The sequence below is a fragment of the Myiozetetes cayanensis genome, unplaced genomic scaffold (genome assembly GCF_022539395.1).
Source record: "Myiozetetes cayanensis isolate MyiCay16 unplaced genomic scaffold, myiCay2020 scf32, whole genome shotgun sequence".
Lineage (NCBI taxonomy): Eukaryota > Metazoa > Chordata > Aves > Passeriformes > Tyrannidae > Myiozetetes > Myiozetetes cayanensis.
Genome location: NW_026087544.1, coordinates 1026030 through 1041857, shown reverse-complemented (window position 1 = coordinate 1041857; position 15828 = coordinate 1026030).

The window sequence follows — 15828 nt, the reverse complement described above, 5'->3', positions numbered from 1 at the left end:
GGGAAAGTCTGGTTTGGGTAAGAGGGGGAAGCGCTGCTGTTCCTCTCAGCAGGTCCTGGGGGGTTTAGGCTTTTTGGGGTCTCTGCAGAGGGGTGCTTTGAGGGGGTCCACAGCTGGTGCTGAGCAAGGCTGGGACTGTACTGGGGAAGTACTGGCTAATCAAGCTGCTGGTTGATTAATTGGAACCAGCACTGGTCCTTTAATTACCAACAGCCAGGAGGGCTGGGGGGGCTGAGCTGGAAGGGGTTGTGGTGCTGGGGCTGAGCACAGTGCCAGGAGGGGGCAGGTCCGTGGGGACATCCCAGGAGCTCCCGTGTGTCCCCTACCTGTTGGTGGCCTCTGGAGTGGGTGTGGGGGCTTTTCCTGCTGCTGGGGCTGGATTGGCATCACCCTCGGGAAAAACCTGCTTATGAGGTGTCCTGCTGAGCCCGTGCCTGGCAAAACTCATCCCATGCCACATCTGCAGCCACGAGCCAGGCTCCCGCTGCCCCCCGCTCCCCTCTGTGCTGGTGTTAAACACACACACAAGGGAAGAAAAGAAAGCAAATCCACCTTAAAATAGACTTCCCAGGATGGAAAATCACAGGGGCTAATCTTGGAAACTTTATTAAAAGAAGAAGGAGGGGAAAAAAGAGCGAGAGGAGTCCGAGGGGGGAGAGGAGCAGTGAGTGGTTCCAGACACTTTAGAGAAAAAATAAAAAAAAAATCCCTGATTTGATTTATCTGGGGAGTGTGAACACTAAATAGAGAACAACGCCTGAAGTGTGAATTATTTCCTATATTAACACAGAGAAAAACTGATAGCCTTTTCATGTCAGGAGAATAGTGTGGAGGGAGGGAGGGGAGCGAATGACATTGTTCCATCTCCGGGTTTGCTCACTCTTTATCAGGCTGAGATCAAAATTTATTCCCAGGATGAGGCCTGCGGCCCGGCTGAGGCCCTAGAGATTTTTAAGGGCCTAATTAAGAAAACAGGATGAAAATGGCGAAATAAGAGGGCAATTTACTTCTTGCAGAATAGGGAGATCAAATCAACTTATGAGCAATTAATGTGCACAAGGAGAGAATAAAGGGATGCCGGGATATGGAAGAGGGCCTCATTTTAATGACATGCTCTGGTGTTGGCATAGAGGATTACTCTGAAGGTCAGATGTAGATTGAAACGACCTTGCAGATTCTTAACCCTCCTTCCAATTAACAGAACCAACTCAGAAATGCAAAAGACCCTGGCTCGGAGCACTGTCATCCCTTTATGTTCCGAAGGGAGGGGGAAAAAATAAAATTATAAAGGAGAGAGAGGACGAAAGGGGGTTTCCTTGGCTTCCACAGCAGCTGCGGAGACAGGAGCTGGGGCAGGCGGGAGAGGAGGCTCTTAATTACAGCCTGTGAGCCACCCACGGAAAAAACGGTGTCAAGGCTCCGGGGGGATATAAAAGGGAGGCAGTGCCGGCTGGGGCTGGGGTGGGTGTGATGAGTTGTGGCCGGGCTCTGTCTGTGGGGATGGATGGGATGTATGGACAGAGCCGTGGGATGGGGAGCAGACGGGTGTCACCACAGCCGGGAGGTCCCTGCCTCTGTCCCCCCACCCGGGCTCTCTCAGTGGGATCGCCGGTCCCACTAAGCTGCCTGTGGTGCTTTTTCCCGATGTTGTGGCTGTTCCCACGGGGAGGAGGCAGCGATTGGGAGGGTGGAGGCGTCTCGCGTGGCCGTGGGACCCGCGATGGGACAGCCGGGATGGGATAACCGGGATGGGACAGCCGGGAGGGGATAACGGGGACGAGGCACCGAGATGGGATAACGGGGACGGGGTCGCCGCGGGCTCCCGGCGGGTCGGGGCGGGAGCAGCGAGGCTGCACCGGGGCTGAGCAGCCACAAGAGAGAGCCAGACGGTTGCGGAGCAGCCGGGGCTCCGGCCGGGAGCCCGCCCGGCAGGACGCGCATCCCGGAGCCCGGGGCGGCTGTCTGGGAGCGGGACAGGATGATCGTTAAGGAGCCTTCCAACCCAAACCATTTTAGGATTCTGTGTGGGAATTACCCCACACAAACCCCAGGTCTCCCCAGTAGGGGATGCTGGAATTTGCCCGTTCCTGTGAGCTCGGTGTGTTGTGCTGGAGCTGACACCCTCTAAGTGAGCAGGAGCAGGGAGTACCATGCTCTGAGGGGATAGAACCACATCCCCTTGGACTGCTCCATGTGACAGCCCTGAGGGCTGGGTTTGGTTCTGTTGTTTTATGGTCAGACTGGATCTGTCTGGAAGCAGAGATCTGTGTAAAGAGAGATGGGAGTTCCCAGCACTGGCCTTTGGACACATCTCCAACCCCCTCAAAAATGCTGTTGCCAAGTTGTTTCTCAAATCCCGGTGAATTTTCTGCAAAAAATTTTCTTGGGGAGGCGAAAAAACCTTCAATGAAGCAGAATATGGGCTTGATGCTGAAGGAAGAAAGAATGAGCACCAGCCAATCAGCACCTCTGGAGTGAGATGCTTGGCCAAGCAAGGCAGCTCTGCCCTGAAAACTGGAGCAGAAGAGCAGTGGAGAGCAGCAAGAGGAATGGGAAGCTCGAGTTCCTCTCTGAACTCATTCCCATGTGGCTCCATGGCATCCGTGGCATGGGGCAGAGCAGGACCTGTGATCTGGAATCCATTCCCTGTCTCAGTGCTGGGCTCTTGCTGAGTTTTCCTTCTCCCCCCATCTCCCTTCATTTCCTTTCTGGCTCTCCCCGGGCTCTTTCTGTGATTTGAGCACTTCAGCTGCTCCTGCTGCTCCCTCCCCACCTGAAGCCCCAATCCTTTGCCCTGACGTCTCTCCGAGGGTTGTTGTGGCAACGGCTGGGATGAGGTCAGGAGGAAGGGATGGCTTTTTCAGGTGGGGGAACAGCCACACGTCCGCCTTGGCTCCCAGAAACCAAAACAGCTCCTTGCAAATAAATCTCTGCGTGTAATAAAGAGGGAGAGACCAGAAAACCTCTGATGCCTGTCCAGGAATCTCTTCCAAAGAAAAGGGTCTCGGCTGGTCCCTGGGTGAGCTGCTGGCTGGGAAAGGTTGCTCCCTGGATGTGTTTGGCCTGTTGTTTTTCCATCAGCAGCTTTTTAAGGCTGTGGGGTTGGGGAGCCCCTTGGGCCGTGCGTGGAGCCCTCGCCCAGGGTTTGGGGCTGTGAGGATTTCTGGAAGTGGCTGTGTGCTGTGAACCAAAGGGCTGGGAGGGCTGGGCCTGAAGGGTTGGTGGAGTTCTGAGGAGGGCCATGGATGTGCTGGAAAAAAAGCTGTGGCAAGAGGAAAATGAGCTGCAGGTAGAACGTTCATGCCTCGAGTTCCCCACCACCCAGGTGAGGATGCTGAGGCTGCTCTGGGGAAGTGAGCTGGCCCTTCCCTGAGCCCCTGTGGTGCAGGTGGCAGCTCGTGTGGAGCACTGATGCCAGAGCAGCCCCTTTCCCATGGGATGAAAACTTCCCAGGCTCAACCCCCAGGTAGTAAATCCCTGTTTCCCAGCTGGCTGTGCACAGCCCTGGGTCAGGTTTGGCTCAGACAATCTGGGGCTCTGGGACAGTTCGAGTTCTGCCTCCTGGGTGGATCAGCAGGAATTTGCACCCCTGGGTCTCCTCTGGAGCCAAATGGCCCAGCTCCACTGGCCCTGGCAGGGCTGGGATATCTGCCAGGGCGAACTTTGGCCCAGGACACCCGATAGACTCGACAGGCAATCTGGATTTTCCATGCTGAAGGTGGATTTACAGTGCTGGATGCTGCAGCAGCTGCTGGCTGGGCGTTCCAGTGTGGTTGTGCTGAGCTCAGAGCAGCAGAGCCCTGTCCCTGCCACCAGCACAGGGCACAACGGGCACCTGGAATGGCAAGAGCAGCAGTGGAACCCTGGGGTGCTGGGACCCCAAGGAGGGCCAGGCTGAGGGGAGCTGTGCCTTGATTGTCCTGGTGTTCAGAAATCCCGTTGGAAATCCAACCCTCTTGTGCCACGTGGACACCACAGGGAGCTCCCTATGGATGTACAGGGACTCCTTCTCCCACCAAGCTGCACCCCAAAGCCCTTGGCAATCTGCTTTCCCAGGGATGCTCTGCCTGGGAGCCACCCTGCACCCTGACCCTGGGATTTTTCTCCAAGCTGGGCAACCACAGGGACTTTGGGAACGTGGGATTCCCTTCAGGATCCCGCTGTGGGTTTGTCCATCTCCCACACCACTGTGGATTCCTTTTCCCTCTTGCCCCCACACTCCAGAGCTGGTTTAATCAGCTCATAGTTTTCATTTCATGCCTTTCTCTCTCTCCTTTTTTGAGGGGGCAGTGAAATTTATACAATATTTAAGCAGCATAGTGGAGTCCTGGAAGATATTATTAATGTAAAAGGGACAGGCTGGAAATGCACTTGAACCTGGTTACAATTAGAGGGTGATTTTTCTAAAGGTCAATGAATTCAGATAATATCCACAGGGGGGAAAAGAAATTTAATACCTTTTTAGTGAATTAATTAATTATAATATTATATCGGCTTGGGGTTCTTTTCCAGAATGATTAAGGGAACGATCTGTCTTCGGAGAGGCTGGGGGGAAGTCAGGGAGAGACTGACAGAGGGAAGGGAGAGAGGGGGAGACTTTAATGGGAGAATAATGGAGCCTTTTCTTTCCTTTAAAAACTTACTGTATTTCCAGGCCACATGATCCCTGCTTGCCAGGTCCAGACCCTTCCCTTCCAGTCTCTCCCAAGGCTTCTGGAGGGATTATTTGGTATTTTTACCTTTCCAAAGCGTCTTTGGATCCTTTAGCATCTCAAATGCTGGGCGTGGTGCAGGGGTGGATGAACCCTCTGGGACAACCCCATCCCTGATGCCACCAGCACCGTGCCCAGGGCAGGCAAAGGGGGTTCTTGCCAGCTGGGAGGACCTGGGGTCTCCAGGAGCCACCGAGAGCCGTGGCCTTGTCCTGGTGCTGCTCCAGCCCTGGGGAGCCCTGAGGCCCCAGCCCTCAGCAGTGTTGGTTTATCTGCAGCCTGAGCTGAGGCTGGAATTTACACTCTCTGCTAATCCAGCCAGCCCCAGAAATTAATTACAGACTTGTACATTAAAAATTAACATAACCTTTCTGGATATATGTTCTTATAGCACAGGAGTGGGCCAGAGTCCCTTGGCTGCCTGTAATTGGTGCTGCTTTTCTTCTAATTCTTCCCCCCCCCCCCCTGTTTTTTAGAGATGTGGACATTTGAACTCATTAATCACGAGCCTGGTAGCTGGTAAAGTTTAAGGGGTTTGTAATTGCATTTGGTGCTGGCAGAGTTTGCAGGGAAGGGGGAGAGAAGGGGTCTCTCCTGTCTCCTTTCCTGTGAAGGTTTAAGCAGCACCCGTGGGTTGGGGTGTCCTGGCATGGGTTGGGTACCCCAAACCCATCAGGGAGGTTGTCAGGGCTTGGCTGGAGGAGAGATGGGCTGGAAGGGCTTTTGCTAAAGTTGCTCTGCAACCTCCCCTGTGCCCTGTGCAGACACACTTCCAACAGCTACTCTTACACTAAAATAGAAGCAATTTTTTCTGGTGGCAGCTATAACACATTCCTGCTCCTCTGCTGAGTCCCTGGCTGCAAAGATCCCAGTCCAGTGGGGATAGATGCAGATAAATGGGAAGCTGGATGTCCTGGGGGTGCCTCAGTCTCCAGGGGCTGAGCTGAGCCCCGTGGAGTGAGCGCTCCCACCGCTGCTCTCAGCGTGGAGTGGGAACAGACAGAGCTGTGTGAGGGGACTGTGGGAGATGGTTTGTGCCTCCCATCAGTGGGCTCGAAGGCAGAGTGTGTGTCACAGGCAAGGAGAGCATCCTCTCACAGGGATTTGCTCTCTGCTGCTGCTGCAGCATCACAGCCCTGGGTTGTGATCTCCCAGACTGTGCTTCCCATGCTGGGAGCTGGGCTGGGAGCCTGACCTCCCTGGGGAGGGGCTGGGGGAGATCTCCCAGGAAACCCCAGTCAGTGCCCAGCCCTGAGTGATGCTGCTGGGTCATGAAATCCTTGAATCTCAGAATGGTTTGGACTGGAATGGACCTTAAAGCTCATCCCATTCCACCCCCTGCCATGGGCAGGGACACCTTCCACTAGGCCAGGTTGCTCCAGGCCCCATCCAACCCAGCCTTGGACACTTCCAGGGATCCAGGGGCAGTCTCCTAAGGAAGAGAATTTGTGATGCTGGGCTGTGCTGGTGGCTCAAAACTGCTGGTCTGCTGCATGTTGTGCCGTGGCAGGATCTGTTAGTGCCCCTGTTCTCCCACTCCTCCTGGGAAGTTCTGCTCCCCCAACGGGCTCCCTCCTCCTCCTCCATTGCCTCCAACGGGGCACAGCACTTGCCAGGCCTTTGGGCACGTCTTCTCTTCCCTCCTTCCCCATCTCTCCTGAAAACCCCACCATCTTTTATCAAACCAGCCCTTTCATTTCTCTTTCCTCCCCCTCCAACACCACCACCTCCCTCCCTCCCACCACCTCCACCTCCCTCAGCCAGCCAGCGACTGCCGGAGAGAGCCAGCTCGCTCCCATTGTGCTATCTTTGGGTCCTAAATTAAAATTTATGACATCTTGAAATGAGCAGTGAGGGTAATTTTGCTTCTGAGCGAAGATGCTAATGAGTCCCCTTAATGGCGTGAATAAGGAGTTGACGGGTCGTGTGTCACTTCTCGCAGCCCGTGCTGGTGGTGTAATGGCCGCAGTAAGTGTCTGTAATTATACCCTGTCTCGCTGTATTTTGGCAGCCGTTGTGGGAGAGCAGCGGCTCAGCCACGTACGAGGCCGGGGAGGGGTGAGGGGGAGGAGAAAGAAAGAGGGAAAAAATCCCGTCCCCTCCTGTGCATCCTCCTGGACTCCTCGTCCCTCCGGAGCGGCGGATTTGCTGGGCTCGGCTCCAGGTGGGGTGGCTGCGGCTCTTTGAGCTGCTCCATCTCTCATCTCCTTCCTCTGCTTTAAAACCAGGTGATAACCCACCCTGTCCCACTCTGCCATGTTCCCATGGGGGGACAGCAGAGACCTGTTGGAGCCGAGTGCGTGGGACAGCCCTGCTCGAAGCTGTGATATGGGGTCTGTCCTCACCAGCCCCCAAAACACGAGGTCCCGGCTCTGTCCGTGGAGCAGGTGGGGTTGCCTTCCCAAGGATGGCACTGGGAGCCCCCAACTGTTCAGTCTGCTGCTGTCCTGGTCTCTGCTTCCTCCCCATCTCATTTCCTCCATGGAGTTACTCTGGGGGATTGTCCTCACCCGTTTTCAGTCCCTCGGATGTTTTCATTCAGTGTTGTGCTGGAAGTTTACCACTGAGAGACAATTACTGTGGAGATAAAAAACCCACCCCTGTTCCTCCCAGGAGTGCAAAACCCACTGCTGTCACCTGGGCAGGAGCTGAACCCTCTGGTGAGGCAGGATTGCCTGCAGATGCTCCATCACCGAGGGCTGCTCCATGCCAGCTCTGTTGGGCTCTGGGCTGGTCCCTTGGCCTGGCACAGAGCTGCTGCTGGGGACAGGGCTTTGATTTGCTGACACTGGTCTTGCAGGGGTGCGTGCTTGGGGCTGAATTTACCCACAGATAATTTCCTGGGGCGAGGGCAGGCGTTTGTTGGAGGAGAACACAGCAAACAGCAGCTCCTGTATCCAGCAGGGAACAGCTCCCAGGGCCCGTGGAAAGCGGCTGTGAGCTCAGGAAGCCACATCCCCTCCCAGCTGCTCCCGTGGCACATCCCAGCTCGCTCCCTGCTCAGCCCCACACCTTCCAGCTGAAGAATCGCCACGTCTGGCTCTGTTCCGTCGCCTCTGAGCCGCTCACAGGGGTTGATTTACAAACTGCCGAGGGTTTCCTTGGCGTGTTTGTGTAGGTGGGTTTTTGTTTATGTGTCTCTTGAAGCCTTGAGAGCCCTTGACATATTTCTTCCTTTCCTCCTCCTGCCTCAGCCCACACCCTTCCTGACATGAGGAATTCCTGGGCAATCCTGAGGACCTCAGGCAGGAGCTGGGAGTGCTGCTGGTGGCCGTGGGACCCTCACCAGGGCCAAGCAGAGACCAGGAGAGGCTTTTCTCTCTGTTAATGTGGGTGTTGGGGTGGATGTGATTCCCCCTGGCTCTCCCCACCGTTCCTTCATGCCTCCTCCTTGCTCTGCCATCCCTGCCTTTGGTTCCCAAGGTCTTTTGGGAACCTTTGTTGCCCCGCCTTTGTGTCTGGAGCTGAGTGGAGCAGCTTTGGGCCCAGCACTGGTTCGAGGTGTCCCTTTGGGGACATGCAGTGTGGTCCAGCTGCTCTACTCTTTTGCAGACTGGAAGGACACAGGTTTGTTGTTGTCACCTTTGGAGGAAGCAGGAATGATTATAAGGACCAGAGCACTTGGGTACACAAAACACCACCCTGTGGGTGTTACATCTTGGCTTTATCAGAGCCTGGGAGCTCCAGGGAGGAGAGGAAGCTGCCTGGCCACGGGCTTGGGTTGTGGATGATGCTGCAGAAACCCCTGCCAGCCCTGTGCTCCCAGCAGCAGGGTCCTGCAGGGGCTGGCACCCCCAGCTCTGTGCCGTGTTCTGCAGGCAGGAGATGCTTCACTCCCACCTGGCCCATCCCTGGGGACGCCGGTGGCCAAGGCCAGCCCGGTCCCGGTGGGAAGCAAAGCTCTGTCGTGTCACCAGCTGCCTGCAGATCCATACAGGTGTCTGTTCCAGGATGGCACGTGGCAGGGTTTTAAAGGACAGTACCAGTAAAGGGGGGATTGCTGTTGCCAGGCTCTGGTGAGGGCTGGCAGCGGGTGCTCCCCGCACCGCCGAGATCGTGACCATTGAAATATTGAAGTACTTGCATATAAACTGCGCTTTCAAGTATTTTTGACAAGGGTACTAATTAAATCTTAATTGACACTGCACTAATTAGCTTCTTAATTACATGGAACCACATAATTAGCAGCACACTCTGTGCTAATTGTTAATTAGGAAAACCAGGCTTCCCCCTGTCCCCCCCCATCCCTCCCCTCCTGTTGTCGCTTTTAACTAAAGAGTCTCTGGTGGGAAGAGGGGGAGGAAGATGAGGGGGGTGGTTCTGTTCCCAGCACATGGCACTGGGACGGTGTGTGGCTCCAGGTGGATTTTTGGACAGGGATGGAGTGTGGGAACACCTGTGGGAACATTCATGGGGGTCATTAATGATGTTGTGTTAGTGATGAAGCACAACCCTCCCCTGGAGATGTCCCCATGGAGCTCCACTCCAGGCCCTTTCCTCCAGCTCTATCTGGGACGAGCCCAAAACTCCCCCAAGGTTTCACATGGCTGCTTGTTTGCAGGGGGGAGGGTGCATCCTCCCCAAAACTGGCACACTGGGGTGACTGGGTGCTCCTACCTGGCTGGGGCCTCACAAGAACCACCATGGCTGCTGGGGTGGATTTCACACCTCAGAAACCCTCCCCAAAATCCTCTGATCCCACTAGGTGATGGCAGCCATGCTCTGTACCACAGCACACTGTGCCCAGCACCCAACACCTTCTCCAGATCTTCCATCCCCAGAGGCTGCTCCAGCACCCCCCTCACCACCCCGACCAGCCTGGGGTGTCCATCCTTGCAGGGGGGCACAGTCAAAACTCCAAGGCTGCACTTTGGCAGGTCTCTCCCTCTCTCTTTCTTATCTATATATTTTTTATTATTTTTGTAATAGTTCAGTTTTCCAGGAAATATTAAAAAAAAAAAAAAAGGCCTAACACCTGCTGCAGAGCTTGGCTTTCCCAAGAGCCCGGAGGAGCGGGATGTGGAGTGTGGTGCAGCTGGGATTGCAGCCCTGTGTTTATGGGGAAAGAGGTGGAGGGGAAAGGAAAATATCTGTATTTTCACCAGGGGGAAAAGAGGAGGCAAAGAAAATGGGGGAAAAAAATGAAGAGGTGAGAAAATTGTGCGCATTTGACAAATCTTTCTAATTAGGGGCCAATTATGTCCTCAGATTCCTAATTGGGATTCCGGCAGGTTTTCAGGCTTGTAGGGTAATTACAGGCTCGTAATTCTATTAAGATGGAAATTTGGGAGAAATACCTTATCATAACATTTAGATTTTGCCATCTGTGTTGACGGGCTGCAGCTCGGGTGGGAAGGGGGAGCTTCACTCCCACGCTGAGCCCGATCCTCAGCCACGAGCAGAGCCTGGATCCAGGGGGAAAATTGGGAAAGGGAGGGTCTGAGCATCCTCTTGGTCCTTGGGGTGCTGTGAGGGTGGGTTTGGGTGGAGGTTACTGGGGTTGTGCTGGATGCCCTGAGCTCCACCCCTGTCCCGTTCATCTCCATCTCTCTCGTCCTCATCTCTGACGTTTCCAACCAGAAATATCCATGGCAATCACTCACCATCTTCCTCCCAACCTGAAGGAAGAAAGAGCACCCCCAGCTTCCAGACAGCCTTGGATTTCCACTGGCATCAACCTCCACCTGGCTGTGCTGGCACTTGTCCCATCCCTGGGATGTCTGTTGGGACACTCCTGTCCCCGTCCCCACCACAGCCCCATCCCCTCAGCAAAGCCCACACGAGCCACACTGCAATTTGGGGGTCCCCAGATCCCTAAGGCTCCTATTTTTCTTTCCTCGTGGCTAATGAAACCAGCTGTGGGTAATTATTTTAATCTGCATTACTGGGCGGGAATGCGGCTTCTTCTGGATCCGCAAATTTATAATAGTACCAAAAAAAAAAAAAAAAAAAGGGGGAAAGAATAAAAAAAGCAGCAGCAAACCCTCCTCTCCATGAGAGTCTGGCTGCCTTTGATCTTTTGTGTGAGGCCTCTTATTGGGACTGGAGTAGGTTTACACGCTGGAAGATACGGGAATAATACTCCACGAGATAAGCTGCAGCCCCGACTCTCCTTTGTGTGGCAAATTTGATAGGACTGGGAAAATGTTTACTGGGAGACTCTGGGAGAGAATTAGTCCCCAGTGCAGCTGAGAAAAATAATTGCTTTGCATGATAATTAAAGGATGGTGGGCTCAGCTCCGGGATGGGGTGGGAGCAGAGGGTTGGTTTTCTGGGAAACCCCTTGGCTTTTCTGGGCCAGACATGGCAGATGTGAGTTGTTATCACCACAGCCACCACAGCCCCTCATGGGGACACGGGAAAATCCCTTCTGAACATCCAGAGGTATCCCATATTAAAGCACTGAATTATTTCACTGGGATGAGCAGAGAAATGGCAAGGCAGGGGTTAAATGAATGTCCCTGGGACACTTTGGGGGTTTTGTCGTGGTCACAAAGTTGAGGTCCCGGGTTGTATCAGGAGCCAGAGCATCCCACTGGCTCAAGAGCATCGTCCAGAGGGGAGGGAGGAGACGCAGATGGGAGCAGCTGCGGGGAGAAACCATGGAAAAAACCCTGCTGGATTTGTACTGCCTCCTCCTAAAGGAGTTCCCCAACTCGTACAGGTGCCACCAGGATTTTCCCAGCTCTCTCAGCATCTCCAGACACCCCTCAGCTGCTGAGCAAGGACATCCCTCCCTCCCAGGGACCATCAGGGGCCGGGTGGCTCCGAGCCCGGGGGTCACCCAGGAACAGCCCCCGCCGCCGTGTAATCGCTTTCCTATTAATCTGGCTTTTTATTATTATTATTATTGTTATTATTATTAAACATCTCTCTTCTCCCAAATCATCTCGAAGCCGTGGCGAGGTCCCTGGTAATAGCTCCATAAATTTCAGCCATAAAAAGTAATGGAGGGAGACAAATGAGATAATTAGGAATAAATCTTGGCGAGGTCTCTATTCATCAACATCCCCCAGAACCGGCCAATATTCCAAATCATTAGCAAAGCCCGTAATTAACAAAGAGCCAAGGCTTCCAACGTTAATAAAGCTCGCTCAACTCTAGATTATCAGGTAGCGGCTGACGAATCAGCCCTGTTAATATTATGGCCTTTGTTAAGGATCTTCTTTCTTTCTCTCTCTCTCTTTCTTTTTTTTAAAGCTAAAAACCCTGTGTAATTTTTTTTCCCCCTCTTCTGCTAAATTTTAATTAGATTTTGCGTGTGCATCTGTAGAGGGCAAGTGAGGGGACAAAGGGACAGGGTTTTTTCTTTTATAGGAGATAGTAGCAAGAGAAGAACTTGATAGATTTTTTTTTTCAATCTTTTTTACTACTTTTATTCATTCCTCCACACTCTTCTGCAGGAAGGAGGAGTCCTCGAGGCTGGTACCAAGTAACAGTCAACTTTTATTTATTCTTTCTATAAAGCTTCAAGATTTCTGGAGTACGTGTGTGGGACAGAAGGTGCCAGCTCACCTCTTGGCTCATTTGGGCTAAAAGCAAAAGGAATTTACCAAAGAGCAAGTGCAGTTATTGCCTATTTCCCTGTCACAGATTAAGAAATGCGTGGGGTTTTTTTAGTTTTTGAAGAGTTTTTCTGTTCCCTGTCCACTTACCTGCCACCAGAGGGTCAGCCTGTCCTCCATCCTGTGCCCCAGCAAAGCTGGCACTCGGTGTCCAGATAATTCCATTATAACTTAAGTTGAAAATTACTAACTTCAAAAAAAAAAAAAAACAAAACCACCACTTCTCCAGGTGGAACAGCTCCAGAATAGCTTCATGGCTGTGCAACCCATCTCAGAGCCCAGGGAACCTCCAGTTTGGGGGTCTCACTGAGCCAGGGCAGGGCAGGGGAGCTTGGAGCCAATGCAGCCTCCATTGTCCCTTTTGATGTCTCTTATAACCATTTATTTTTTGGTTTTTTTTTTTTTTAGAAAACTGCTTCAGATCAAGCTGTGTAAAATCTTTGCTCGTGCAGTGGGTGCCTCAACACGAGGTGCAGCCGCTGAGCGCTCCTGGAATAAAAATGTGATCCTTGTGTCCGGATTTTCCAGTGGAGGGACAAACCAGGGGCCCGAGGACTGTTGGGCAACTGGGCCCAGTGCGAGCGCGATGGGGAGACTGGGCAGGCTGGCCGTGCCTTCACTAGAGGGCAGCATCCTGCCGATGAAATCGCCGCAGATCGCAGCGATTTGGGATGAGCCAGGTGGGAGCATCCAAAGGGCTTCACACCTTGGCCAAGGGCGGTGTTCAAGGGCGACAGAGCGGAGGGACAAGGGCTGTGCTCCGGGAGCTGCCCGGAGAGCCAAACTGCCAGAGCTGAGAGCTGTAGATAAATATAAATACATTAAAATAAGTCAGACTATATAGCACGGTCGGGTCTGTTACACACGCAGAGGAAATGGGAGCGCTCAGGTGGCTTCCAGAGGTCACCTGCACGTGGCACATACCCCCTGTGCCCAGGCAGGGGTGGGTGTGAGCAGCGCAGGGAAATGGGGGTGGCTGTGGTGAACTGGAAATAGTGGCAGGTGAGTGTCCCCCTGCCCTGCCACTCGTGTGCCCAGCGGGTGCCAACCCTCCCTCCCCCCAGCAGGGGCCTGGGCTTTGGTCCTCGTGGAGAAATGGTGCCACTTTTTTCACCCCATAACTCACTGGGGCTGTTCTGTGTGGGGTTAAAGGGAGGGCCGATTTTTCCCTCCCCAAATACTCCTGTTAATGGCTTTCAAATGTTGGCACCCCTGGCGGGTGTGTGTGTTGGCTGCGGGCGCCGTCTCGCACGCAGCAGCTCCCCAGCTCCCAGATATTTCGGCAACCTCCAGCCCCTCTCCAGTTTCAGCTGCAGTTTTAAAGAAAACAACTCCCCCGACTGCAGCAGGAAATCACTATTTGGGTTTGGAGGCACCTCTTCCTGAGGAGCTGTGCAGAAAAGGCTCTGCTCGCCCCGCCAGGTACTGCTGTGCCGAGTCCTTGGCATCTCATGGCCAAGAGGGACCAGGTGACACTCAGGAGCTGCTCAAAAGGCTGAAGGCTATTCCAGCAGGAAAAAAAGAGATGCTTGAGTTGATGGGGTTTGTGGCAGCTCTGTAGGTGAAATAGGGAGCATGTTAAGGCATAAGAAATGCCTTGATAAAACAATAAATGCTGTATATAAAAGCAAAATAAGGTTGATCTGTTTTATTAGTGATGGTTCTCTGTTCAGGCTGCTGCTTTTCAGGCACAGAGGGCCCAGCATGGGGTTCATAGTGTCTGTCCAGGTCTCCTGTGCCTGGGATTCCACCTCCCTTTGTGCAGGAGCTGAAGGGGTGGCATTAAATCCAGTGGGGTCCCTGGATACATGTACCTATTCACATACATGTGTATATGGACACGGGTCCAGCTGTCCTGTGCATCCTGACTTTGTCCCTGGCGTTGTTCTGGGGGCAAACCCCTGTCCTGCCCTCGTATCCCAGGTCTCTGGCAGTGTATAAGGGTGTATTCTCCCCATCCCCATCCCAGGCCCCAGGAGAGGGTTAACACGAGCACTCCTGCATTTTCCTTCTCCAATTTGGTAGCAAGGCAGAACGTGGGGATCTCTGGGCTCTGCTCAGGTCCCAGCCCCCGAGCCTGGCTGGAGGAGCCGGTGCTTCCAGGCAAACTGCCCTTTGGCAGCCAAACCCCTGGCATGTGCCAGCTCTGCACTGCTTCAGCTATCACCGAGCCCAGGCTGCTCCTGCACCCCCTCCCCTCGAGACATCACAGCTCTGGGTAGTCTCTGCTGGTGACAGCAGCCCCGAGCTGTCCCCCCTTGCTCCCCCACCACAGAGTGACAGCAAACCCTTTCTGCCCTTCCCTCCCCTCCCATCCCACGGTATTTTCCCCTTCCTTGGCAGCTCTGCTCTCGTGCAGGAGGCTGAGAGGTGCCAGATGGCTCAAAGCCACCTTGCAGAGCTGTTGTGACACCACACCTTGGTCCCAGCCCTGTAGGACACACAGGATCCAGACTGGGGGCTTGTGCCAGCACAGGCCTGGATTTTTCATTCAGTGGATGCTCACGCTTCTGGCAGGTTCAGGATTAGAGAAATCAGCTCTGGCCAGAGACTGTGGGACACCAAGCAGTGGAAAAAAGTGATGCTGCTGGGCCTCTGGCCTCAAGCTGGTTTTTGGGGAAGGGTGAAAGTGAGGAGAGGAGCTGGTGGACCCGAAATGTTAATTCCTTCCAGCTGTTGTCAGTCTGGCAGGTTCTCAAAGGAAGTTTAATAGACTGCAGTCGTCTCCCCTCAGCCCGTCCCCCATCCCAGCAGAACCTGGGATTACATGAGCTGCTCTGTCTTCCAAAGTCCTGGTTTTATTTTTTTCCCTTTGGCTCTGGGTGTGTTTTCTTTCGTGTGTGAGTGCGGGTGTGTGTGCGCACGCCTGGGATGCCTTTCCCTCCTCTGCCCACTAAACCTGCCCCTTGGGTTGCTGGGAATTAGAGGGGACTGCTGGGGCTGCACAGGGATGGGGTAGGAGCAGGAGTGGGAGCAGAAGTGGGGGCTGCATCATCTGGGAGGAGTAGGAGGAGGATGAGGAGAAGGAGGAGGAGGTGGAGGAGGAGGAAATGGCTTCGTGGGCCTCCTTGCTGGAGCGCACCCCAGTCTGCCGTGTGAACTGGGAGGAAATAGGATGAAGAAAGTATTTGGAGTGGAAAATAAAACCCCTCTCTTGCTTTATTGATCGTGATTGAGGACAGAAATAGCCCAGGCTGCTGAAAGCCGTCCCCACTGCAGGAGCAGCCAAGCGTTGGGCGTGGGGCTCATCCCGTGCAGCTCCTGCAGCACGGGAGAAATGGGAGAGCTCCTGGCACTGGGCTGAGCCAGCCCTGAAAACCCAGGGTTCCTCACCTGCCTGCCACAGCTCCTGCAGACCTTCCAGACCTCGGGTTGCACATCCTGCTCTGCACTGGCTGCACCTCCACACGCTCAGCCTTGGCAGCCCATCAGCAATTAGACAGTGAGATCCCATCATTAGTACCCCCGGTGTGCCATCCATAATGAATCAGCAGCAGGAGAAAACAGGAGGAGGAAACACTGATGGCCAGCTGGGATCAGGCTCTGACCAT